This window comes from Camellia sinensis, chromosome 3, assembly GCF_055761805.1.
Source record: "Camellia sinensis isolate YWXY chromosome 3, ASM5576180v1, whole genome shotgun sequence".
NCBI lineage: Eukaryota > Viridiplantae > Streptophyta > Magnoliopsida > Ericales > Theaceae > Camellia > Camellia sinensis.
In genome coordinates, this window is record NC_138963.1 from 112,365,187 (window position 1) to 112,391,934 (window position 26,748).

General features: G+C 40.3%; 1 pseudogene; it reads right to left on the bottom strand.

The window, feature by feature from the left end:
* Positions 1–1,329: 1,329 nt before the first annotated feature.
* Positions 1,330–26,748, bottom strand: part of LOC114299297 (ornithine decarboxylase-like) — a 68,776-nt pseudogene continuing 43,357 nt past the window's right edge.

Here is a 26,748-nt window from a genome sequence, read left to right on the forward strand (position 1 = left end):
GAGCGCCAAGACACAACAGCATGGCACTACCCGCTCGAGCGCAATGTGATTCGCTCGAGCGTAGAATACACTCGCCCAGTATTTTACAGACTTCAGACAATCGCTCGAGTGCCAGAGGGGCCGCTCGAGCTCAGACCCGCTCGAGCGTAAGAAACTCCGTTCGAGCATGAAAAACACTTATGCAGTATTTTTGCAGACGCACAAAGTACTGAATGATTGCAAACCTCGCTCGAGCGCAAGAAGGCCCGCTCGAGCGGAAAACCAAAATTTTGGGCAACAAGGTTCTAAACCAAGTAGCAACCAACCGGTTCTAAAGACGCCCAAGACATTCAAAAACCCAAATTCAAAGGGTAAGAAGAGGAAAAGACATAAACAACTACATTAAACCACAAGACCCGAGTTCAGAATACCATAAGAGCCGAGTTAAAATCTGGGATCTTTATAAGATGCACATTCCCATCCACTACTTCTGCATAATTTCTTTGATCCCTAAACTGGGGCATGATCTCTTTACCTTTTTCGATTAGAACTCCACGACTAGTAGAGCCCTTTGCATGATTCTGGTGACTGGATTGTAAATTTTCACGTTCCATACCAAACTCTGCATTCTTCACTACCAACTCTTTATCATCCACCCAAAGTCCATTAGCTTTCTCAATAACTACCTTAGTGGCTACGGGACAATCAAACCTGACAAAACCAAATCTTGAATTCATCGCCTTCCTTTTCTTCTGCAGAATAAAAACATCCCTCACTAGGCCATATTTGTGGAACAGATAGAACAGTCCTTTTGGATCCATAGAATTTGGAATATTATCAACAAACAAAATGAACAACCCACTCCTGATCCCATTAATCCTTGCGCCTAAGCCTCCCTCTTTCCTGACTACAGGAATCTGCCCCCCTCTCTATTCTCCTCTGTGCTCTGGACCTCTCATTCTCATTCGAGCAAGGCACAAATGAATAATAATTTGGACAACCACAAATGAATACTGATATGCCTTATTATTTAAAACAATAATTATTAATTTGGACAACCATCCAAATTAAATTTAGGAGCACTGAATAACTGTGCACAACAAGGCACAAATGAACACAATGTTACAAAAAAAAAAAAAAAAGAAGAGAAAAGAAAAGAAAAGAAAAATTCAGAATAGACAATATTGTCAAGAATAATGACAAACATATTAAAAAAACATATACTAGCTAAGACACAAAGTTTGCATATGGAAACATTGTGTCGAGGTAATATATTTATTCATGCTTCCTAATAACGTTATTGGAACATTGTGACTAACAAACATACGTGGGTATGCATAAAAACTTCTTTCAGCTGAGCCTTGTATATACAAGGTGGGTGGGTGTGGATAGTGTATCAAAGCCATTGACTTTAGTTCCTGTAGAGGCTCTATAAGCGCCCATGTTGTAGAACACAACCAAATCATTAACTTGGAGTTCTGGCAGCTTACAATCTATTGCCACTACATCCATTGCATCACAGGTTGGTCCAAATATCGTTGATGGCCATAGCATCCCACATGGGTCCTCGTCCTCTTTCGACCCATGATCAGAAAGTAGTAGTGGCTTGAATGCCATGAATGAACGATCATATACCGTTGGATTAAAAGCTCCATAAATTCCATTTTCTATCCAATACTCTCTTTGATCCTCTCTCACTCGTTTCCCAAACACATTTGTTACAAGAGTGAACACAGTTTCAGCGAAGAATCGCCCTGGCTCAGCCATCACCGACAAAGGCATAGTTGCAGCTGCTTCCATGTCTTTGATGGCTTCATTAACTGTCTTACCAATCTCACTAAATAGTGAATTATCCTTAAATCCACCACCAATGTTCAAAACTTGCATTGGCGGCATTCCAAGTTGAGAAGCTGCCTCAAACGCATCCCTAGCAGCAGCAATTGCATCCCGATATATTGCAGGATCAGATGCTTTACTTACCACGTGAAATGAGACTCCCTCTACCTTCAACCCACTCAAGTGAGCCTCCAAGAGGAGAGGTAAAATCTCTTCTGGGAGGGCACCAAATTTGGTTCCTAAAGGACGCCACGAAGTATGATCATTGGCGATTTTAATTTGAAGCAATAAGGCACATTTGGGGTGTCATTGCTTAATTTTTTCAATTTCACCCTTAGAGTCAAAAGTGGTGAGGTTGACACCAATACTCGCCACATACTTAATGTGGGACACCGCCTTGCATAGGTTGACATTGTTAGAATGGTTGATAGAAAAGGAAATGTGATAACCTTGTTCTATGTTATGTTAATCAGCCTTAATTATGATTGTGATTATATGCGTAATATGGTTTTTAGTAGTAATTGTGTAATTATTCATGTTTTTGAAACAATATCTGTTCACCGTAGGAAAACCTGTCCAGCTTACTGCTATAATTTGAAAATTGAAGACCGTAGAGGTTTTAGAAATTGGAATTATCTGTACCATTGCGATAAGCATAATTTTTAGAGTCTATGGTGAAATTTGATTAAAAATTGATTCGGACCAAATTAATTAGATCAAATTGATTAATTAAACTCCATTAATTAGCCTTAATCAAAATTGATTAGGCAAGCATATATAAGTGGCCTATTTACACTTATGATCACTTTTTCTTGAGCTCATTTCTCTCTATTTGGCTGAGGTTGCACTCTATAGAGAGAGAGGGTCAGTTCTAGAGAGAGAGTAAAGGCAAAATTGTGGAATTAAGTAAGAAGCTTGAATTTGAGAAGGTTAATCCAAAGAGCTAGCTAGAATTTGAAAGAATTGAACTCCTAGGTGAGTAATTGAACTCAAACTCATGGGCTTTAGTTGTAATTAAGTGAATTCAAGCATGATATGTGTCTAAGAACAAGAATTGAGTTGAATGTAATGAAATTGGAGTTGTATATACATGCATGTTTGCATTCACCATGATTATGTTCATTTGAAGCATGAAACATGAAGAATTGAGTACCAAATCATACATGCAAGCATAGTTTTGTTAAACCACATGATTTTGACCATCATTTCTACCATTGAAATGGTAATAGAGTCTATACTACACATGCATGCATAATCCATGTAGTTATGAAGTTTGGTTGCATGTGTTTTGAAGTTGTCAAGAAGATATGAGATTATTTAAGATTTGGAGCATGGTTTTGGACAATTGGTCTCAAATTACCTATGTTATGTTATATAATGTCTTTCCATGTTTTTGTACCAAAAACACGAGTTTTGGACCTTTGAACATCAAGTTTGAGCTTCAAATACAGTTTTGGAAATTCCAGAATTCATCGAGTCCGCTCGAGCGGGGAAGGCGCCACTCGAGCGTAAAATGTTAGCCCCCAGAAGTTTTGCAGTCATTGATGTCCGCTCTAGCGAGAGGATTTACGCTAGAGCGCCCGTTCACATGTTTTGACTCGCAGCTCGAGCATCCAAAGTCATGCTCGAGCGTAAAAGTAAGGCAACCAGCAGTTTTGCAGACCTAAGGGGTCCGCTCGAGCGGAAAAATCTGCGCTCAAGCAGAGAGCCCTGTTTTAGAAATTTTGGAAAGTTGTTTTATGATTTTTTTTTCCATTATGTTTCATTTCTAAGCACTCTTAGGGATACATAGAGCATTGTAAATGGACTAAGAAGATAAGAAACAGGCCTAAGAGGAATATATAAATTAAGAACGGATTGAATCGCTTGTAACCCATTATGTTTATGAAATGTGTAGGGTCAAGTGCAAGGGCAAATCATCCGGCAGATCACTGTGAGTAATATCTTAGTAAAGATATGTTCAAGTATGTTATTTTCCAAACGTTACTTCTATATGAGCCTTATGGGTTTGTATGTTGAATTATGGATGAATATTCTAAATGTTAGTCTTTTGCATAAGACTAATTGAATACAATTATGATCATGATCATAGGTATGAGACACACATGAGTACAATATGGAAATGATTGGGCCAAAGGCCGTTTGACATAAATAATTGGGCCAAAGGCCGTTTGACATGAACGAATTGTGCCCGAAGTCGTTTGATAAGAATGAATTGGTCCCGAGGCTGTATGATGTGTTTGGGCCTGAGGCCGTTTGATGTATTAGATAGAAACATAAATGGCCTATGGGCGTTTGATATGTTTGCTACAAATTTCATTCATGTAACTCCTTTATCTTCATATTATTCACTGGGCTATCACTCACTCTCATTTATATGTGTGTAGGTGAGCAAAGAGACGTCCAAACCCAGCCTCAGTGAAAGATATGAGAGGATCTTAAGTTGTGGAGTCAGCCTGAACGTCTCACACATGAAACCTTGTTTTCTTTTGTTCACTATTTTGTTACCTTGGTGAATACTTTGGATCACCCATGTATGTATGCTTTTGGTTTGGCTGACTATAAGTCTAAATGATCCTGCATGTACAAGGTTCTAAGTTGTTTTCCTTTGGTGTGGGTTATTAATGAATGTATGTGAGATATTTTGATGTGCCATGCAAGCACAGCTCTTTGGACAATTTTTTTTTTAAGTCTGCTTCCGTTTTGGCCCCTTATTTCTATTGAATATATGCTTAATCCAGTTTGAGGCCGCAGGTAATCTCTTGATTACTGGCCGGTTATGACCTTAATCCATAAGGGCGGGTTCGGGTCATGACAGAGTGGTATCAGAGCACGAGTTAATAACTTACACACTTGTCCAAATGAGCTATAAGCATCTAGAAAGGATCTAGGATGCATTCATGTGATAAGTATGAACTTGAAAATAACGAGAATATGCCATATGTTTTGTGATTTACTAGCATTGTGAATTATTTGAATATGTATGCTCTTTTGTATATACATACTTGTGAATATTTTTGTATAAAGAATAATGCAAGTTTAATTAGACAATGGTGAGAACAAGAGGTGATAAAATAGAGGAGTCCTCTACTACCAAAATGGATTGGATGGAAAGATTAATACAGGATATGGCAGAAACATTGAGGCAACAACAACAACGGTAACAACAGTGGCAACGACCACACCCTCCGCCTCCACCTCCAGTATCGCCTGTACCAGACCTACAGAATGATGACCGAATAATAGCTCTTACCAAAGAGTTTAAGAAGATTAAACCGCCACAGTTTCATAGGGGATTGGATCCATTGAAGGCTGAAGCTTGGGTCCTTGGCATAGAGAAATTGTTTGACGTGTTTCCTTCTCTAGAAACACAGAAGGTGTTGCTAGCCACCTTTACACTAGAAGACGAATCGAGGAGATGGTGGATGTTAATGCGTGAAAGCAATAAACATATTGGTTGGGCGCAATTATTAGAGATTTTCTACGGCAAATACTTTCCACAATGCGTTCGTGACAGGAAAGTGTCAGAGTTCATGGGGCTGAAGCAAAACAGTATGATCGTAGCTGAGTATGAGGCCAAATTTACTGAATTGGCTAGATTTGCGCCACATATGGTCGATACCGACTACAAGAAAGCAAGGCATTTTGAAGGAGGGCTTCGAGATGACATCCTAGGAAAGTGAATGTACTAAAGCTGGAAACCTATATTGAGGTTTTATACCGGGCCATAATATCAGAAGCTAACATAGCCAGGCAGGCTAAATCATCAACTGATTGGAAAGTAAAAGGCAGGGCTTCTTTTCAAAGAAACAAAATACAGGTCCTCAAGCACTTCAAATTCTTCCAGAGATACATCCCCAGTGTGCAACCAATGTGGTAAAAGACATCATGGGGTTTGCTACCGTGTATTAGGGGCCTGTTTTAAGTGTGGTAAAATAGGGCACATAGCTAGGGATTGCAATCAAAGCAGTGGGAAGTTAGCTGCTAGCTCAACTGCATCGATCCCAAAATTGGGAAACACTACAAGACCTACTACCACCAGAGACACCGTAAGGCAAGGGAGAGTCTTTGCACTTGTTTTGGGCGATATGCGAAACACAGAAGCCATTGTCTCAGGTACTATCTATATATGCCATCAGGATGCTTTTGTGTTAATTGACTCCGGATCTACACACTCTTTTATAACTTATGCATTTGCATCTAGATTGAGTGAACCTCTAGAATCATTGCTATATTTATGTATATCTGCTCTATTCGGGGAATCTGTATTGTGTACATTTGTGTGTCGATTTTGTGATATGCGTGTTGGGAATGCTACTTTGTATGTAGATCTGTTACCCTTGGACTTTAGACATTTTGATGTAATCCTGGGCAATGTTTTAAAACCGGACCGGTGAGCGAACCGGAAAAGGGATCGGGTGGACGGGTCATTGGTTCAACCATCGGGTTGAACCGAAATCGAACCGTGACGTAATAAATATATTAAAATTATATTTAATTAAAAATATAAGTAATAAAATTATAAATTAAAAATATTAAAAATGTTAAATTATCTTAAATATTTGTCTTAATATTTTTTTTTACTGAAAAATATAATAATATATTTTAAAATATTATTAATTTCAATTTTGGAAGATGAAATCAAATATTTAATATTCCTTCCATATGATTTTAATTCAAATAATTTGATTGAAAGGAGAGCAAAAATTTTGGAGGGTTATCAAATTTTCAATATTCCCTCCAATACATTTGATTGAATCCCACATGGATTTCTTGAATTTTTTTGAAAGAGTTTTTTTCTTATAAATTGGTGAAGACTTTCACAATAATTTCATCAAGCTCTTAATGGGATTACTCACAAGAGGAGACCCTTGAAAAAGAGTTTCAAATTAAAATTTTCTTATATTCTTATATTTTATATATATATAAAATAAGAAAGAAAGAAAGAAAGAAAAAAAAACAAATTCTGATCCAGATCAACCCGGCGAATCGGCTTCGGGTCGACCGGTTCACCGGTCTAACCGCCGATTTTTCCAGTTCTCCTTAAAAACGCCGGTCTTCATTTCTGGCCGGTTTAGAGGGTCCATTTGGACCGGAACCCCGATCGGTCAACGGTTCAACCGGTCGAACCGGCCGGTCCGGTCCGGTTTTCAAAACCTTGGTCCTGGGCATGGACTGGCTATCTAAATACTATGCCACCATTGATTGTGTAACAAAACGGGTTATATTTAGACCACCGGGGTAGGAAGAAATTGTGTTTGTGGGTAACGGGGTAGTGCCTCCACCTTATTTGATATCTGCAATGAAAGCATGTAAATTGATCAGAAAAGGGTGCCAGGGTTACTTGTGTTGTGTGTTATCTGAACAATCTGTGAATGTAGAATTGAATAGTATCCCTATTGTTAGAGAGTTTCCAGATGTATTCCCAGATGAATTACCAGGGGAATTGGTTGACAGAGAGATAGAGTTTACTATTGATGTTGTTCCGGGCACCCAACCTATCTCAAAAACTCCCTACAGAATGTCTACTATTGAAATGAAAGAATTGAAAGAACAATTGCAAGACTTACTACACAAAGGGTTTATTTGACCAAGCACTTCGCCATGGGGCGCTCCTGTGTTGTTTGTAAAGAAGAAAGACGAAACCTTACGTTTGTTCATTGACTATCGGGAACTAAACAAGGTAACGGTCAAAAATAAACATCCATTACCTCGAATTGATGATTTATTTGATCAGCTACGGGGTTCACAAGTCTTTTCAAAAATCGATTTGAGATCCAGCTACTACCAGTTGAAGGTAAAGGCAGAAGATGTTGTGAAAACTGCATTTAGAACGAGGTATGGTCACTACGAATTTCTTGTTATGCTATTTGGAGTGACTAATGCACCTGAAGCATTTATGGACCTTATGAATCGGATTTTCAAAACTTATCTTGATGAATTCGTTTTGGTTTTTATTGACGATATTGTGATATATTCAAAGGATAGATATGAACATGAACAACATCTGAGACTTGTCTTGTAAACACTTAGAGAAAATAAACTATTTACTAAGCTTACGAAGTGTGAATTTTGGTTGGATGAGGTTGTCTTCTTGGGGTATGTCATCAACAGAGATGGAATTTCGGTAGACCCACATAAGATAGAGGCAATTGTAAATTGGCTTATACCAACAATTATAACTTAGATCCGTAGTTTCATGGGCTTTGCTGGGTACTACAGAAGGTTTGTCAAGGATTTTTCAAAAATAGCTGTACCTCACTGACACGCAAGGGGCAACCATTTGAATGGAATGATGAAAGAGAATCTACCTTTCATGAACTAAAAACGAGACTAACCACTGCACCAGTGTTGACACTGCCCACAGGTACAGAAAAGTTTGTGATTTTCTGTGATGTGTCTTATAAGGGTCTGGGTTGTGTGTTAATGCAGGATGGACGGGTAATTGCTTATGCCTCCTGGCAATTGAGACCACATGAGAAGAATTACCCGACACATGACCTGGAATTGGCCGCAGTTGTGTTTGCTTTAAAAATTTGGCAGCATTACTTGTATGGGGCAAAATGTGAAGTCTACGCGAATCACAAAAGTTTAAAGTACTTCTTTACCCAAAAAGACTTGAATATGCGGCAAATAAGATGGCTTGAATTGATAAAAGATTATGATCTTCAGATTCAGTTTCACCCCGAGAAAGCCAACAAAGTTGCTAATGCCTTGAGCAAAAAATCAACGGGAATTTAGCTTACTTACTTACTAAATAGAAGGAAATCTTGCTAGATTTCGAGAGAACCAAGATTGAGGTTCTGTTACACAAACAAGCTGGGTTGGTAGTTGCCATTTCAGCCGAACCAGCAATAGTTAACGAAGTCCAGCGAAGGCAAAAAGAGGATGAGTTCCTCAAGACAATAATTGATGAATTTGAGGCAAATCCGAAATCAGAATTCAGCATTGACGGTGAAGTGTTGAGATTTCAAAACCGAATGTGTGTCCCAAACATTTCGGAACTAAAGAAAAGAATTCTTAATGAAGCTCACAAATCAATATTTGCTATGCACCCAGGTAACAACAAAATATATCGGGACTTGAAGCAAAGCTATTGGTGGCCCAAAATGAAGAAAGAAATTGCATAGTACGTGTCCAAGTGTCTTCAGTGTCAGCAAGTTAAAACTGAACATCAAAAACCAGGCGGTCTACTCCAACCTCTCCTTATTCTAAAATGGAAGTGGGAGCATGTGACCATGGACTTTGTTGTTGATCTACTTTGAACTTCTCGAGGTATGGATTCTATTTGGGTTGTAGTTGATAGACTGACTAAGTCTGCACATTTTCTATCTGTTAGAACTATATTTGATGCTTATAGACTGGCTACTATATATGTTGATGAGATTGTTCGCCTATATGGGGTTTTGGTGTCCATTGTCTCGGATAGAGATCCGAAATTTGTATATAGACTATGGAAAAGTTTGCAAAGAGCTATAGGAACATAATTGAGATTCAGTACTACGTTCCATCCATAAACAGACGGGCAATCAGAATGGACAATACAAACCTTGGAAGACATGCTAAGAATGTGTGCCTTGGATTTTCAAGGGAGTTGGGAAGATTATTTGCCACTAGCAGAACTTGTGTACAATAATAGTTTCCACTCTAGTATTGGCATGGCACCATACGAAGCATTATATGGTAGAAAGTGTAGGTCACCAATTTGTTGGATAGAAGTCGGAGATAGGGCTTTACTTGGGTCCGAAATTGTGCAAGATACTTCTGAGAAAATTAAAACCATTCAACAAAGGCTCAAAACAGCACAGAGTCGGCAAAAGAATTATACGGATGTTCAAAGAAGACCTCTTGAGTATGAGGTTGGCAACCATGTGTTTATTCGTGTGATTCCGATGAAGGGCAAGTTGAGGTTCGGTAAGAAAGCAAAATTGTCACCCCATTACATTGGGTCATTTCAAATTCTGGAAATGCTTGGTCCAGTTGCTTATAGGGTTGCTTTGCCACCAGGATTCAAACAAATGCATAATGTATTTCATGTATTAATGTTGAGGGGTTATCTTCGAGACCCGTTTCATGTGATTGATTACCACCGGATAGCTCTCGATGAAAATATGGAATACGAAGAATGGCCAGAACGAATCATTGACCGGCAAGTGAAACAGTTGAGAAATAAGTCCATCCTAATGGTGAAGGTAGAGTGGAAAGAACACTATGGGAAGGACGCTACATGGAAAAAGATGATGAGATGCAACTACGCTATCCACATTTGTTTCCGGATGAAGGTAAAATAAGTTTGGAGAACTAAACTTCCTAAAGGGCGGAAGATTGTGATAACCCTGTTCTGTGTTATGTTAATCAACCTTAATTATGATTGTGATTATATGCTTAATATGATTTTTAGTAGTAATTGTGTGATTATTCATGTTTTTGACACTATATCTATTCACTGTAGGAAAATTTGTCCAACTTACTGCTATATTTTGAAAATTGAAGACCGTAGAGGTTTCAGAAACTGGAATTCTCTGTACCATTGTGATTAGCATAATTTTTAGAGCCTACAGTGAAATTTAATTAAAAATTGATTCGGACTGAATTAATTAGCCTTAATCAAAATTGATTAGGCAAGCATATATAAGTGGCTTATTTACACTTATGATCACTTTTTTTTTAGCTCATTTCTCTCTATTTGGATGAGGTTGCACTCTAGAGAGAGAGGGGGTCAGTTCTAGAGAGAGAGAGTAAAGGCAAAATTGTGGAATTAAGCAAGAAGCTTGAATTTGAGAAGGTTAATCCAAAGAGCTTGCTAAAATTTGGAAGATTTTAGCTCCTAGGTGAGTACTTGAACTCAAACTCATGGGTTTTAGTTGTAATTAAGTGAATTTAAGAATGATATGTGTCTAAGAACAAGAATTGAGTTGAATGTAATGAAATTGGAGTTGTATATACATGCATGTTTGCATTCACCATGATTATGTTCATTCGAAGCATGAAACATGAAGAATTGAGTACCAAATCATACATGCAAGCATAGTTTTGTTAAACCACATGATTTTGACCATCATTTCTACCATTGAAATGGTAATAGAGTCTATATTACACATGCATGAATAATCCATGTAGTTATGAAGTTTGGTTGCATGTGTTTTGAAGTTGTCAAGAAGATATGAGATGATTTAAGATTTGGAGCATGGTTTTGGACAATTGGTCTCAAATTACCTATGTTCTTATATTATATAATGTCTTTCCATGATTTTGTACCAAAAACACGAGTTTTGGACCTTTGAACATCAAGTTTGAGCTTCAAATACAGTTCTAGAAATTCCAGAATTCATCGAGTCCGCTCGAGCAGGGAAGGCGCCGCTCGAGCGTAAAATGTTAGCCGCCAGAAGTTTTGCAGTCATTGATGTCTGCTCTAGCGAGAGGAGTTACGCTCGAGCGCCCATTCACATGTTTTGACTCTCAGCTCGAGCGTCCAAAGTCATGCTCGAGAGCAAAAGTAAGGCAACCATCATTTTTGCAGACCTAAGGGGTCTGCTCGAGCGGAAAAATCTGTGCTCGAGTGGAGAGCCCTATTTTAGAAATTTTGGAAAGTTGCTTTATGATTTGTTTTTCCGTTATGTTTCATTTCTAAGCACTCTTAGGCATACATTGAGCATTGTAAATGGACTAAGAAGATAAGAAAGAGGCCTAAGAGGAATATATAAATTAAAAACGGATTGAATCGCTTGTAACCCATTATGTTTATGAAATGTGTAGGGTCAAGCGCAAGGGCAAATCATCTGGCAGATCACTGTGAGTAATATCTTAGTAAAGATATGTTCAAGTATGTTATTTTCCAAACGTTACTTTTGTATGAGACTTATGGGTTTGTATGTTGAATTATGGATGAATATTCTAAATGTTAGTCTTTTGCATAAGACTAATTGAATACAATTATGATCACGATTATAGGTATGAGACACACATGAATACAATATGGAAATGATTGGGCCAAAGGCCGTTTGACATAAATGATTGGGCCAAAGGCTGTTTGACATGAATGATGGGCCAAAAGCCGTTTGACATAAATGATTGGGCCAAAAGTCGTTTGACATGAATGATTAGGCCAAAGGCCGTTTGACATGAATGATTGGGCCAAAGGCCGTTTGACATGAACGAATTGGGCCTGAGGCCGTTTGATTAGAATGAATTGGGCCTGAGGCCATTTGATATGTTTGTGCCTGAGGCCATTTGATGTATTAGATAGAAACATAAATGGCCTATGGCCGTTTGATATGGTTGTGTAGACCGCCCGAACTCCGCTCCGCGTGCGAGGGCGTGAATCGTTAGTTCTAGCTACTATAGTTCGGACTACTGTCACAGTTCTGAATCTAATCTCACAAAGTGCAATGTAAGACTGATAAATCACCAAAGAGTCCAAATCCGGCAAATCGTTTTGGAAAATCGATTTTAATCAAAAAGTGCCAAACATGGACTGCTTTGCCAGATTTCAGAGTCGCCACCTAAATATTTTGTTTTGGGAAATTTAGGAAACCCTGACTCGTGCCTAAGGCCATGTGTCCGTCATCACCAAAGTTGTTTCGGCTCGAGAACTTGGGTACGAGAGGGGAAGGTCCTGAAATGAGCGCCCCCGCTCGCCCGATCAAAGGATCGGCCTCTACTAACGTGATATGTTGTTTTTGAAAACACATGTGTTCTTATTCCGGTTTATTAGCTAGCTTACTATGTGATGAGCACAACATACAAGTATAGACTAAATCGCCTAAATTGGAACAAAACATCTCATGTTTGTTTGTCCGAAAATGGTTTGAAAGTACTACTCGCAAGTAAGCTAAGACGTGGATTTGCCATCCTTAAGTGGGCTTAGAAAACAACATGATTTTGCCACTCTCAAGTGGGCTTAAAACGCACATTTCGATGAATTGTTCCAATTCAAGCAATAAAGCCTTCATCCACAGGCATTCATGCAGTTATACCAGTTAAGCAAATAGCCTCATGGCAAACATGCTATCATGGCAGTCACTTAGATACATGCAAGGGTGCTAAAGCGTAAAAGCTTACCTAGTACTCCGAGCCAAAACAAAAGCTATGTTAGAAATCAATGCATGACCCTAGCTATGTCAAGAATGCCTAATGCAACACATGCAAAATGCAACTAAGATAGGCTCGACTATCCTGAGATGTCATGTGAATGCAACTTGATAACATGTATTCAAATTGGGATTGAAATACAATGCACTTTGTATGATGCGTCGAGCCTGATGCATGCAATACGAATGAATGATGCACGCATGCAAGCATAAGGTATGCTAATTGAAATATGCCCTAAACTAACCATCGAAAGCTGGTAAATAAAAGAGAGAAAGACGTGGGGTTGGAAGACATTCACAGACTCACGCACACTTATTACAAAATTCGCCCTCTCGACGGAGGGTTTGAATAATAAGCTAACTAGCTAATCTAAGCTAATTAAACTAATTATTACAAAATGAAACTAATTAGCTAACAAGTTAACTAATTACAAACACAAATTGATAGCCAAGTGCATTAACTACTTAAGTATAGAACCCAATAGCTAACTAGCTAAGCAAAGCATTTAAAAGGAGCCTCGGGGCGAGAAGTGCATGCATTCTCAATCGCCTCGCTCCGAAATCCATCGCTATGCCCCAACTTGCCTCTGTTTTTATTTGATCTCAGAACACTGCACAAGCTTCCAGATAGCTTCTACTCCAACATGGAGACCTCCAGGAAGGCTGCCGACCACTTAGTGGTGTTGTAGACCACTTGTAGACCATTTATACATGCTGCAGACCAAAAAAAGTGGTCGGCCAGCTACTTTTTCTGGTCTGTCGACCAAAAATTCTGCCCAAGCTCCATTTTGCTGCAACAGAGAACAAGAAGGGGCACAATAGTGTATTTGCAAGGTATGTGTGCACAACCACCCTCCCTATCATTTCTTAAGCTCAAGGGGGTGTGGTTCTCGACTCTCGGGCCACCAACCGACCTTCGCAATGCACAATGGCCGAGAAGCCAAGTTTGCACAATTCAACGTCAATGAATGCACAAATAACACATAAAGGCCTTAAACTCTATCATGCATGATCAAGAGCGTCGGCGACCGAGAAATGAGGCACGTTTCATCACTTCAAGTATGAAATGTCCCTCGTTTCTCGTGTTTGGATTAACGTTCAATCCAAACAACAATGCAATGCAACAACATTCCAAACACAATGCAACACATACAACATGATCAACTTATCAATGCTAATGGTATGCACACGATTCCAACATGTGAACAATACATGCATGGAAAGTTTAGAAGCTTAAGGCACCAAAGCTAGTAAAGTGCATCTCACAAGAGGCATGCAAAACAATGCTCAATGGACTTAAACCGAATATGGACAGACCTAAATCATGCCAAAATAGTGGCCAAAATGCCATGAAAGGCAAGATGATGCATGCATATGCATTGGCCCATCAACTAAGCATAAGAGCACAACTCTCAAACATGATTAAGAAGTGACAAACATGGAAGTGTGACAACACTACATGCTCTGAAATAACATGTAAAATGATGCCAAATCATGCGCATGTTACAAATGAAGCATGCTAGGATGCTCAAAGCTTGAAACTAGCATAGGCACTTGCACTATAGCTATACAAAACAAGCCCTAAAAGGCCAAGATGATCCAAAATAGTCCTAAAGCATGCCAAAATGATGCTAAAACATGCATGGACTAGAGCTAACACATGCTAGCATGAAGGGCATGTCGCATGGAGTATGCAAGGCCAATGAGGAGGATTACACTACACCTACCAAAACCAAGCATGAGATGACTTTATCAACAAAAATTAGAGTTGTATCATGGCAAAATAAGACCAAAAACACACTGATATGGCAGTCCGAAAGCCTAGGCAAGATGGCATACATATTGGCTCATACTTAAGGCATAAAGCACCAACCCTCCAAAGCATTGAAAGATTGAAAGATGTGAGGACATGGCAGCGAAACATGCTCTGAAATCACATATCAAATGATGCCAAATCATGCAAATAGCCCAAGCAATGCATGCTAGTGACTTGGAAACCCAAAGCTAGTGAGCTAGAATGCATTATGGCTATACAAAGCAAGGCATGCATGACCAAAACAACATAAAACATAGCTTAAGCATGGTAAAACATGAGTAAAAGCTTGTTGGAGTAGAGCCAAAAACATGCTAGAATGATGATCAAAAGCATGATGCATGTTAGGCTAGTGAATGAAAATGCACTACAAGTGCAAGAAGCATGCAAGAGGCTATCAAACCAACCCTATACAGAGCTATAACATGCTAAAATAATGCCTAAGACATGCTAAGATGGAGCCAAAACAAGCTTAACAAACATGCTACTTTGATGAGCTACAAGTAGGATTACACTACACATACAAGAAGCATGCAAGGGTGGCCTAAACTAAGCCAAAACAGAGGTATGCCCTACTGAAATAAGGCCAAAAATAAGCTGAGATGGAGCCAAAACAAGCTTAACAAATATGCTACTTTGAAAAGCTTCAAGTAGGATTACACTACACCTACAAGAAGCATGCAAGGAGTGACCAAGACAACCAAAAACAGAGTCATGGCAAGTCTAAAAGGTCACAAAAAAGTGCTCAAACAAAGCTTCAAGAAGATAGAGCTACATGCTCCTTTGATGAGCCATCAACACAAACAAACAAGCGAAGAGGAGGGGGGACAACCCCCTCCTATTTGAGACCTCAAAACACACTTTCTACCATTGAAATTCCTTTGGAATTCAGTGGTAGAAAGGCTATGCAAAGGCTAAAACAAAAGCCTAAAGTGATGGCACAAAACAAAGCCAAACAAGGCACCAAAGGGGGTAGATCACCCCCAACACCAAAGAGGCCTCAAACAAACATGTTGAGCACTTAAAATCAGAACTTTTTGCAGTTTAAAGTTAGGCCTAAATCAGCAAGCAAAGGGGGCCAAAGGCTTAATAAAAAACAAAGCTTTAAGGGGTTAGAAACTCACCCTTGAAGAACAACTTCAAAGCTGCAACTCCAGCAACTTTTTTGGACCAAAAGCAATCCAAAAACTCCAAAACCAGCTTCAAGGTGCCTCAGCTCCAAAGCAAAGGTGTTTCACTATGTGTTTGTGTGCAAAAGTGTGAAGAAATGGCACTTTCGAGCACAAATATGAAGAGAAAGGAGCGATGTAGAGATCAAAGTGTATGTATAGCTCCAATGCAAAATTTTGAACCTGAGACAAGAGGGAGGAGGTTCCCTTTTATAGAAAATCATGCTCCAAGCTTGTTTGACAAGCTAGAGGCTCCAAGCAATCCCTCCATACACGTGTATGGAGGATGCTTTCTGTGCCCAACAGCTGGCACAACTGGCATGGAAAATGTCTATAGAAAGTGCAGGAAAGCTGCTGACCAGTTGAAGTGGTTGGCCAGCTGCTTGTACTGGTCGGCCGACCAGAAAAAGTGGTCTATAGGAAGAGAAAGTGCTCGGCAAGTGGCTGGCAAGGACAAAAAGTGGCTGGCAAGTGTCCAAATTGAAGCCCCGGAAGTAAGCTTTCTAATGGTGGCAGCCTTGCATCAAAATTCCAACTGTGCAAAAAGTTATGCCTATTTTGGTGAAGCCGCTCAGTTTCGATCCTACCCGGATTTATGCCGAACTTCTCCTCAACTAGTTTTCTTCTCTTCTCTATCATTTTCTTCAACTCCAAATCCCTAAACAAGGTGTTTTGAAAGATTTTTTGAAGATTTCATCTCTCTTTCATTTATTTCCACTTTGTCCTTGCTCGGTTTACTGAAAAGCGCAACATTTAGCGAAATACAAGCCTCGGAACATCGTAGGAACTTTATTTCAAAAACATTTTGAAAGAGAGGGTTTTAAGGTCTAAAAACCATTCAAAATAGCTTTGGTCCAAAAAAGGGGTGTGAGGTTTGGATTTGATGCTCTCCTTGCCAAAGAAATCGACCCTTTGCATAGCATAGCCTGCATCACTAAGTAAGCAATCAGTAGCGCCCAAGTCTTAAGGACGGTCAAAAATGGGGTGTCTACAGGTTGCTACAAATTTCATTCATGTAACTCCTTTATCTTGATATTATTCACTGGGCTATCGCTCACTCTCATTTATATGTGTGTAGGTGAAAAGAGACGTCCAAACCCAGCCTCAGTGAAAGATATGAGAGGATCTTAAGTCGTGGAGTCAGCCCGAACGTCTCACGCATGAGACCTTGTTTTCTTTTGTTCACTATTTTGTTACCTTGGTGAATACGTTGGATCACCCATGTATATAAGCTTTTGTTTTGGTTGACTATAAGTTTGAATGATCCTGCATGTACAAGGTTCTAAGTTGTTTTCCTTTTGGTGTGGGTTATTAATGAATGTATGTGAGATATTTTGATATGCCATGTAAACATAGCTCTTTGGACAATTTTTTTTTTTTTAAGTCTGCTTTCGTTTCGGCCCCTTATTTCTATTGAATATATGCTCAATCTAGTTTAAGGCTGCAGGTAATCTCTTGATTACTGGCCGATTATGACCTTAATCCATAGGAGCAGGTTCGGGTCATGACAGGAAAACTGTGTATCTGTATTATATTGAATTGAATTAATACAATAGGAGAAGCCTGTATATATAGCCTAAAAAGAAACCTAGATAAGTATAAAAAAAGATAGAGATAGAGATACAAGATAGGGATAGAGATGGAGATAGAGATAAAAATAGATAGTATAATATAATATACATTAATAGCCCCCCTCAAACTCAAGGTGGGAAAGCATCAACCAACTTGAGTTTGGAAACTAGATCACTGAAATGACTAGGAGGATGAGCCTTGGTGAAGATGTCCGCGGTCTGATCGGTAAAGATAACAAAGATAAGACGAACAGTGCCACTAGTAATATGCTTTGTGTGGTCATGGAACATTGTTATGGGCAATTTGAATAGCACTTTGATTATCACAATAGAGGTTAATTGTAGTAGAATGAGAAACTCCCATATCAGAAAGAAGCCAACGAAGCCGCACAAGCTCTTGAGTAGTGTCAGCAAGAGCATGATACTCAGCCTCAGTACTAGAATGGGCAACAAGAGTATGTTTCTTGTTACGCTAGGCACTGAGAGGGTTATCCAAGAAGAAGCAGAATCCTGTAGTAGAATGACGATCAGTAGGATCTCATGCCCAAGAGGTGTGAAATGAGTATGATAATCAACTAGAGTAGAAGCAGTCTTGCAATCGGTAAGACCAGCACGGTAAGACCAGCACGAGCCAAGAGATTAGAGGTATACTTGGCTTGGGTGAGAAAATAACTAGAAGGATCATGAGAAATTTCCAAGTCGAGGAAGTAACTAAGCAAACCTAAATCTTTCATCTCAAACTGGCGACTGAGGAACTATTTGAGACTAGAGATACCCATTGTGTCATCCTCGGTGATGATCATATCATCAACATAGAGTCTTGCATATAAACAGAGTAGAATCATAGGCACTAGAAAAGAATCCAAAGTCACTCATGATAGAACTGAACTTGGAAAACTAGGCACGGGGAGCTTGTTTCAAACCATACAAAGCACAACGAAGTTTACAAACCTTGGTGGACGGAATTGAGAAACCAGAAGGAGGTTGTATATAAACTTCCTCAGTGAGATTGCCATTAAAAAAGGCATTCTTCACATCCATCTGACAAAGAATCCAATGACGAGCAGCAACAATGGCAAATAGGCTGCAAACTAAAGTAAGACGAGCAACATGAGCAAATGTTTCCTTGTAATCAATCTCATATTCTTGAGTAAACCCCCGAGAAACAAAACGAGCTTTGTAACGCTCAATGGAACCATCAGAGTGGGTTTTGATCTTGTAAACCCATTTGCAACTAACAACACTCTTGCCAGGTGGAAGGTTAACTACATCCTAAGTATGAGTTTGATCTAAAGCCTACAGTTCATCACTCATAGCTTGCTTCCAAAGAGGGTTAGACCAAGCCTTTCGACAAGAAGTAGGTTTATGAGAAGAAAAAGCAGTGGAACCAATAATGAAATCACGAAGAAGTACAAAAGGTTGTGTTACCCGAGTAGAATGACGAAGAGGTACCTCTGGTGCAGAAGATGATGTAGTGGAATCAAGGGATGTATGAGGCTTACTGGGAGAGGGAATGATAACAGGACTAGGAAGTGGAGCAGGAGCAAGTGCAGAAGCTAGCTCAGGATTAGGGAGTAGAGCAACAGGACCAGAAGGAAGAGCAAAATCCTTAGGATGGGCCGGAGTCATAGTGTCTGTATCAAGCTCATCAAACAGAAGAGAGGGATCTGTAAAGAATGGTGTAATGAGAGGAATAGACAAATGAAACTTAGATATAGAGGAAAAAATTTTGTTTTCCCAAGATACCACATGACGAGAGACACGAAGACGACAAGAAAGAGCATCCCAACAATGATAACCTTTATGTTCAATCCCATACCCCAAGAAGCAACACAAACGGGCGCGAGGTTCTAATTTGATATGCTCATGCGGTTGAACAAAAAAACAAGCACAACCAAACACACGAAGATTAGTATAGGTAGGTGTAGAATGCCCGAACGTCCCGGCTCCGTGAGGGCGCGAATCGTTTTGTTCATTAGCTACTACAGTTCGGACTCAATGTCACGATTCTGAATCTAATCTTGCAAAGTGCAATGCAAGATTGATAAATCACCAAAGAGTCCAAATCCGGCAAATCGTTTTGGGAAACTGATTTTAATAAAGAAGTGCCAAACATGGACTGCTTCGCCAGATACAAAGTTGCCACCTAAATACTTTATTTTGGGAAATTTAGGATGCCCTGACTCGTGCCTAAGGCCATGTGTTCGTCATCACCAAAGTTGCCTCGGCTCGGGAACTTGGGTACAAGAGGGGAAGGTCATGCAATGAGCACCCCCGCTCGCCCGATCAAAGGATCAGCCTTTACTAACATGATATGCTATTTTTGAAAATACATGTGTTCTTATTCCGGTTTATTAGCTAACCTTACTACGTGATGCGCACAACATACAAGTATAGACTAGATCGCCTAAGTTGGAACAAAACATCTCATGTTTGTTTGAAAATGGTTTGAAGGTGCTACTCGCAAGTAGGCTAAGACGTGATTTGCCACCCTCAAGTGGGCTTAGAAAACATGATTTTGCCACTCTCAAGTGGGCTTAAAACTCGCATTTCAATGAATTGTTCCGTTTCAAGCAATCCAACCTTCACCCACAGGCATTTACGTAGTTATATCATTTAAGCAAATAGCCTCATGACAATCATGCTATCATGGCAGTCACTTACACTCATGCAAGGATGCTAAAGCATAAACACTTACAGTGTACTCCGAGCCAAAACAAAAGCTAGTTAGTAATCAATGCATGATCCTAGCTATGTTAACAATGCCTAATGCAACACATGCAAAATGCAACTAAGATAGGCTCAGCTATTCTAAGATGTCATGTGAATGCAATTAGATAACATGTATTCAAATTGGAATTGAAATACAATGCAGTTTGTATGATGCGCCGAGCCCGGTGCATACAAAACAAATGAATAAATGCAAACATGCAAGCATGAGGATGCTAATTGGAATATGACCTAGAACTAACCATCGTAAGCGGTTAAGTAAAAGGGAGAAAAACGTGGGGTTGGAAAACATTCACACACTCACGTACACTTATTACAAAATTCGCCCTCTCGATGGAGGGTCCGAATGAATAAGCTAACTAGCTACGCCAATTAAACTAATTATTACAAACCAAATTAACTAACTAACTTAGCTAATTAATTATTACACAACCGAATTGAAACAAATAGCTATACTAAGCTAAATGAATATTACAAAACCAATCAAATGATTAAATTGCACGAACTAATCATGAATACTGAAATGGCCTCGCGGGCGATGAAGAGATGCATGCTCGGTCAGCTTCGCTCGGAAATCCACTGTCGTGGCTCGTATTGCCTCTGTTTGCACTCTTCTGTATCTGTAGACGTCCCCCGAATGCCCCGGGAGGATGAATCCCCCGTTTTGTTCGTTTTGGGCTCACTACAGTTCGGACTCTTAACTCGTCACGGTTCTTAATCTGAACCAAAGAGTCCAAATCCAGCAAATCATTTTGGAAAACAAATTTTTAGAAAAGAAGTGCCAAACATGGACTGCTTTTCCAGATACAGAGTCGCTACCTAAATATTTTATTTCGGAAAATTTAGGAAACCTTGACTCGTTTGCCTAAGACCATGTGTCCGTCATCACCAGAGTTGCCTCGGCTAGGGAACTTGGGTACGATTAAGGAAGGTCAGCTATGAGCACCCCCTCTCGCCCGATCCGAAGATCGGCCTCTACTAACCATGATATCTTGTTTTGAAAACATTATGCGTTCTTATTCTGGTTATTAGCCTAGATTTACTATGTGATGCGCACATCATACAAGTATAGACTGAATCGCCTGAGTTAGAACAAAACATTTCATGTTTGTTTTTGAAAGTAGTTTGCTACTCGTAAGTAGGCTAAAATGCAGGTTTTTCCACCCTCAAGTGGGCTTTAGAAAAGATGGTTTTTTTGCCACTATCAAGTGGGCATAAAACTCACGGTTTTAATGCATTATTCCAATTCAGGTAATTCAACCTCCATCCACAGGCATTCAAGCAGTTATATCACATAAGCAAATAGCCTCATGGTAATCATGCTGTCATGGCAACACTCACACGCATGCAAGGATGCTAAAGCGTAAAAGCTTACCGAGTACTCCAGGCCAAAACAAAAGCTATGTTAGAAATCCATGCATGACCCTAACTATACAGAAATGCCTAATGCAACACATGCAGGAATGCGAATACAATAGGCTCGGCTATCCTAAAATGACATGCGAAATGCTACAACTAACACGTATTCAATTTGGAATTGAAACACAAATGCAGTTAGTATGATGCGCCGAGCCCGATGCATGCAAGACAAATGTATGAATGCACGCATGCATAATATAAGGTATGCTAATTTAAATATGTCCTAATACTAACCATCAAAAGCTAGTCAAAAAAAGGGAAGAAAGAAGTGGGGTTGGAAGACATATGCACACTCACACACACTTATTACACAATTGCCCTCGCTCGGAGGGTCCAAATAATATTACACTACCAAATGAATACTGCTAAATTAATTATTACAAAACTTCTAATTAATTAACGAATTAAATATAGAAGGAAGATGGCCGCAGCCCTGCCTCGGAATGCGCGAATGGTGCATGCTTGACTCGTCTCGCCCGGAAACCAGTACCATGCCACCGTTGCCTCTGTTTACACTGCCTTGCTCCTCTAAAAATTTTCACGAGTCCCAAGGGTGTTTCTCTGAACACTGAGGAGCATCACTGACCAAGTGGGAACATCACCGGCCAAAGGGAATAGTCACTGACCATTGGTTTAACTATCGGCTAATTGTATTTGGTCGGTCGGCACAATAATTAGTCGGTCAGCCAAATGTTCCTGCAGAAATCTGTTTTGACAGCAGCAGAGGACATACAGTGTATGGTATGGGATTTTCAAGCAAATGTGTGTGTGGCCGCACTCCCTATCATGCAATGGACTCAAGGGAGCGTGGCTCTCGACCCTCGGGCCATCAATTATGCATTTTGGTGCATGATGGCCTAAGAGGCCAAGCTTGCCATTCAATGTAAAATGCATACAACAAAAGAGATGAGTGCCTTACACCCTATCATGCTTGAGATCAAGGGCATTGGCAACCGAGGAGTGAGACGTGTTTTGTCACTTTGAGTACGAACACACCTCACCCCTTATGCTTGGTTTGACACCCCAAACCAAGCAATGCAATGCATGTATACAAACATGGCCCAAATGTACGAAATGACTAAGGCACAAAACATGCCAAATGCAATGTAACCTATGCATGCAAATGTGATGTATTAAGCATGTGAGATGCAATGCAATGCAACCTATCATGTAATGCAAACATGGTATATTGCAAGCGTGCAGCTAGAGGCAATAAACCAAACATACTACTATACACAAGGATGGACTTAGACTGAAATGGGAGGCCTCAGCCACACCCCAAAACAGTGGCCAAAAGAGCCAAAAATGGCACAAATTATGCATGCAAGCATGCACACACCAAGGCCTATCACCTAAGCACGGGAGGGGAAGCCCTCAAGGACACTTAAGGGTGACAAACAAAGAGATCAAACACTCATGTTAAACTCTGAAAAACATACGAAGGATGATGCCGAAATATGCTAGGAAATGGATGTAAAAAAAGGAGCATTCAAGGCCTCAAATGAGGGCATTACTCAACACCTACCCCAAGCAAATAAGGCATGGATTTTTCAAAGCAAAACAGAGTTTTAGCATGCAAAAGGGACCCCTAAAACCCAATGTCATGGCAGCCTAAAGCCTTAAACCAAGAGGCATGCATTAAGACCTATTTCAAGGCATAAAAGAATAACACTTCAAGGCATGAAAGGGATGATGAATGGAGGCATACAAGCATGGATTGGGGGCTGAAATGACATGAGAAATGACTCCAAATCATTGAAACAACCCAACTAAAGCATGCTAATGACTCACACGCTCAAGCCTCACAAGCCAAAATACAAAGGGGCTATACCAAACATGGTAAATATGATCAAATAAGCTCCCAACAGACCTTAAGCATGGTAAGACATGGCTAAGAATTTCACAAAGTTAGGCCAAAACATGAGAGCATAGTAGGCTAAATGCATGGTGCACTTCTAGGAAAAACGGGGGAATACAAAGCAAGTATATTATGCATGCAAGGGACCTTTAATCCGACCAAAAACAGAGGTAAGATATGCCCAAACAACACCCAAAAACCTCTGAAATGAAGTCAAGAACAGCTAGTCATACATGCTACCCTTAAGAGCAAAAAAAAAAAAAAAAAAAAAAAAGAGAGACAAAGGAAGAGGGGTGTCCCTCCCCTATGCAAGACCTCAAAACCCCTTCTTCACCATTGAAAATCCACTGGATTTCAATGGTGAGAAGGCCAATACACAAGAGGTTCCAAAACTTAACAAAGAGAGCACAAAAAGGGCCAAACAAGGCCTAAGAGGGGGAGATCGACCCCAAACAATAAAATGACCTTAATGAAGTATCTCAAGCATGCAAATACAAGACTTTTTTTCAGCTATACATGAAGCTCAAATCAGTATGCAAAGCAGGTCAAAAACTAGTGCAAGATTGGGGAATCTAAAGCAAAAGTGTTACCCTTGAAGAACACCTCAAGAACAGCAAGTTCAGCCACCTTCTTCTGATCAAAACCAGCTCAAAACCTCAAGAATAAACCCTCAACACCTCCCAAAGTTGAAGTATGGTGTAATGGTGTGTGTTTTAGTGCAAAAGTAAGAACAAATCACCCTTTTAGGCCCTCAAACACACACAAATGAAGAGAGATAGGGAGATATAGAGAGAGAAGATGTATGCATCAGAATATATATGTTCTAGGTCTGATTTTGCTGAACCAAAACCAAGGAGAGGGCTTGTCTCCTTATATAGACCCTCCAAGGTGCTAAGCTTCCAAGAGAAGCTAAATAAAAGGATAAAGGCTTCTTCAAGAAGTGAAGGCAAAGGGGCCAAGGCTTCTTGAGGAAGCTGAGGCAGGGTTCAAGCTTCTTGAGGAAGCTAAGACAAAGGTCCAAGCTTCCTCAAGAAGCTAGACCAAAAGGGTGCAAAAGGGGCAAAACAGCCACAGATGTGCACGGGGGCAGGGTTTGTGCATTCCAGCTGGCACAGCTGGCATGCACCATGCCTGAAAAAGGCAAAAAGGTTGTACCAGCCAGAAAAGGAGTCCATCGGCCAAACAGGTAGTCGGCCGGCCACACAAAATGCCGATCGGCCAATGGACTATTTCACCAATGGCCGGTAACCTCAAAACACGGCCGGTGGCCTCAAGCCATGGCCGGTGGGTATCAGGGGTAGCTAGCAAGCTACTCTCTACCCTTAGGTGCAAAAACAAACAAGTCCTAGGTGTAAAACCAAGCACAGAACAAGCAAGTCGAGAGATCCGGAGGCAAAGCGCGTAGCCAAGACCTCCGGGAACTCAAAACAAACACGAACATGGATGATCACCGAGTGTTCAAGCGGTGACGTCCAAGTCATGAGGATGGTAAAAAATGGGGTGTCTACAGTATCTCTGAAAATTATGCCAACTTCCATAGTGCTTCTGATCCACCTTAGGAACAAACTGAGAGGTGGTCGGCCAAGAGGAATGGCCATCGGCCATGTGTAATAGTCATCGGCCAAATTTCAAGGATATCGACCAATTTTGACAGCCGGTCGGCACACTTTATAGCCGATCGGCCACTTCTTCCTGCAAACTTCTCCTTTTGCTGCAACTGAGCACTAACAGAGGCATGGCAATGTATTTGCAAGAAAATGCGTGTGTGTAGACACCCCATTTTTGACCATCCTCAAGACTTGGATGTCACCGTTTGAACACTTGGTGATCATCCTTGTTTGTGTTCGTCTTGAGTTCCCGGAGGTCTCGGTTACGCGCCTTGCCTCAGGATCTCTCGACTCGACTGTTTTGTGTTTGGGTTTGCACCAAACACTTGTGTTTTTGCTTTGGAGGGCAGGGAATGGCTTGTTGGCCATCCCCACACTCCACCGGCAATGGCTTGAGGCCACCGGCTGTGTTTTGTTGACATCAGCCAAATGTTTGGCCGATCGACACTCTAGATGGTCGACCGGCCATCTATTTTGGTCAAATTGCATTTTTGGCTGGCCGACCACTGTTCATCTGCTTTTGCAGATATTTTTATGCCAGCTGTGCTAGCTGGCATATACTTTGCTCCCCTCCATACACGTGTATGGAGGGATCTCCCTCTTGGCTAGCTTGTATGGAAAGCTTTACAAGAGGGATTGTCTATAAGAGGGAGCCTCTTCTCCCTCCATTAGGGTTGACAAATTTTTCAGAGCTTTGAGTTTTAGGGTTAGGGTTTGTTTATACTCTATCTCTATATCTCTCCCTCTCTTGAGTGTTTAGTGTGTGTTTGTTCTTACTATTGCACACAAACACCTACCATTACACCTTTCCTTAGTTGCTGAGGCATTAGAAGGTTGATCTTGGACTTTTTGAGCTGGTTTTGATCCAAGAAGAGGTCTGGTCTTGTGATCTTGGAAGTGTTCTTCAAGGGTGAGTGTTCTTGCCCTTTATTCCCCATTTTTGCATAGCTTTTTTGACTATCTTGCAACTGTTTTTAAACTTTACATATAAAATATAAAAGTTCTATTTTTACCTGCTTAAAATAGTTGTTTAAGGTTGCTTTGAGCTTTGGGGTTGTTTGACCCCTCTTAGGCCTTGTTTGGCCCTATTTTTGTGCTATTTTGGTGAGCTCCGGGACCACTTTGTTTGGGCCTCCTCACCACTGAAATCTTGAGGGATTTCAGTGGTGAGGATGGTGGTTTAAGGTCCTAAGAGGGAGAGGGCCACCCCCTCTCCTTGTTGTCCTTGAAAAGGGCCATTTTAGCCTCATTAGTGAGCACCTTGTTTAAGTATATGTTGGTCATGCCTTAACTGTTTTTTATGACTATCTTGCCATGATATAGCATTGTCATGAGTTGGCTTAGGCACACCATGTTTGCTTAGCATACATGTCTTGTAATGCCATGAATTGCCTTAACATGCCTTCTGCTTTGTACCTTGTTTCTAGCATGTTTTTGGGTTAGCTTTGTGAAGCTTTTATGCTTGTTTTAGCTTGCTAAAGGTCTGTTTTTGGTCATTTGAGTCGTCCATGCTTTTCTTTGTATAGCTACCATGCAAACTCTCTTGTATGTCTTGAGCATTGACCCCTCTAGCATGCCATCCTTGCATCATTTCAGTGGTTTGGCACTACTTATAGCACCATTTCAGTCCTTATGGTATGCCTGTATGCTTGCATTTGATGTCCCTTTAATGCCTT